Consider the following 2,335-nt stretch of genomic DNA (forward strand, 5'->3'; position numbering starts at 1 on the left):
AGTTCTTTACAATCTTAAGAGTCATTACACTCAAGATTTGATTTACGTATGTGTGCTCTTCTGGGTTGTACTTCTACTTGGGTGTTCATCTGTGTTCCCTCATATGGTATTTGTTCTGTATGCAAAGCAAGGCAGGGCCAGTTTTAATTGCACTCAATCCCTTCAAAGATGTCCAGATTTATGGAAGTGAATACGTAGAAGCTTATAAACAGAGATGTAATGATAATCCTCATGTTTATGCTATGGTAGATACAGCTTATAACGAGATGATAAGAGGTGAGTGAGATTCTCTCTTTCTTTGGAATCTCTGTTAAGCTGTAGTTTTACTATATATTCACAGAAAGATTTCTGTTCAAATTTTACACATTGCAGATGAAGTAAATCAATCCATTATCATAAGGTCAGCACTCAATACATTCCTCTTCATATATGTTGCTGAACTCTACGGCATTAAATTACTGAAGAAGTAATAGATATGTACTTGTTAATAATCACCTTTTTACAAATCTGTTGATAGTGGTGAGATGCATCAGAAGAAACAGGAGCAGATGCATCAGAAGGAGCAGGAGCAGCAGCAGCAGGAGTATTAGTTTCAACAGCAACAACAGAGTTTAGAACCTGAACCTATGATGATAATTTTAGGTTTCATAATTTTAGCTATCAAGGTATCATAATTTTTTTTAGGTTTCATTTGTATGTTAACTTAGTGCTATGAATTTTGATGAGCTCTCTCTTCATTCTAACTTCTTCTCTTTAATCGCCCTCCCACAATTTTGTAGGCTGGCAACCTTCAATTTCCAAGTCAAGCACTTTTGCTGTCCCAGTGGCCAATGAGTTCCCCACTTCATTTGCCTCAAAACTTTCTTTTTACCATGCTTTCTGCAGCTGAATTTGACAAAACCCACTTCAAAGTTTGATTTTTGCAATCTTGCAATTCACGTTCATATATAGTATTAGCATTTTCCTAGTATTAGCATTTCCCTAGCGCTTTGGTTGTTAATTTTTCCTTGTGCTTTAAACTAAAGTTCCTGATATGGTAAAGCTGTAAACTTTTTACTGTGTTCTTGTAAAATATACTAGTTATTGGAGCATGAGAAAATGACATTTCAAATTTCTTGTCACTTGTGTTGATTAACTCAACATGAACTAGCTCTGTTGTTTATACTACTAAATATAGATATGTTGATTGGTAGAAATGATTTATCCTGAGTTATCATCTTAAATGTTCTTCTAATTACTAAATGAAGGAAGAATTTAGTTATTTCTTCTTTTTAAGATTGCAAGACATGGATTGTATCCTCTCTTAATCTAACATTTAGATAGATTTTTAGGATGCTGTATGGTATAAAATTGGCTTTTCTAGGAAGCTACAAATTTCTCAAGATGCTTTTGAATTTTATTTGTTGTAGGAAACTTCAAAGTATCCTACTAAACGAAACATCAATGGAAGTACTTCTAGGACCTTGCAATGTTGCTCATGTTACAAAGAAATATCTGAGGCAGCAGCAACAGCTACTACTTTTTTAATAATTCATGATTTTCTAACATAGAATTGTAATTTTTTTAAATGTTTATTTTGGAAGTTGAATTTATTTTTTCTTAAATGTTTTATTCATGTTTTATCATGTACATAATTTATATAAATCAATGAAAGATTAATTTTTTTAGTATTTTATTTTATTTGGAAGATTAACTTATCAATATTTCTTTTTTTTTATTTTGTCTTTTTTTTATTTGAAAAAGGATTAGGCCACGCTTTTAAAGTGTAACGACAAGTTTTTAATTTTTGGCACGCTTTAAAAGCGTGGCTGTATATCCATTTTTCGGTACGCTTTAAAAGCGTGGCTGTATATTCATTTTTCGGCACGCTTTAAAAGCGTGGCTGTACATCTATCTTTTGACACATCTTGAATGCGTGGTTACAGAGTTATACATACAGACACATTTTTAAGTGTGCCAATAGATAAAAGTGTGGCAAAAAGTAAAGCGTACCAATAGATCAAGAAAAGCGTGGCGATAGATCAATCGGCACGCTAGCGGATGTGACCCTTTCAAAAGCGTGCCGATAGCTCAAAAAGCGTGGCAGAAAGCTGTTGACACCCTTTTTAGCACTTTTCGGCACGCTTTAAAAGCGTGGAAGAAAGCTTATTTTCTTGTAGTGTGGTTTGGAGTTTGGTTGTGATCATTTTGTAGGGCTTTATAACTTCAATTTTGGATTGCATCATGGGATTGGAGCATCTATTTTGGGAGGAGCAACCTCCTCTATATTAAAATGAGCAAAACCCTCCCCAATATGCATTGCCAAACCAAGGATTTGGTGGATTTCATCTTGATT

The 2,335-nt window shown here is 33.8% G+C and overlaps 1 long non-coding RNA gene across 1 annotated transcript; it reads left to right on the forward strand.

Moving 5' to 3' along the window:
- LOC107617160 lies at positions 253–600 on the forward strand. Its single transcript, XR_001614828.2, has 3 exons — positions 253–276; positions 373–400; positions 518–600. It is a non-coding gene; the product is annotated as an uncharacterized LOC107617160 (long non-coding RNA).

The sequence above is a fragment of the Arachis ipaensis genome, chromosome B09 (assembly GCF_000816755.2).
Source record: "Arachis ipaensis cultivar K30076 chromosome B09, Araip1.1, whole genome shotgun sequence".
Lineage (NCBI taxonomy): Eukaryota > Viridiplantae > Streptophyta > Magnoliopsida > Fabales > Fabaceae > Arachis > Arachis ipaensis.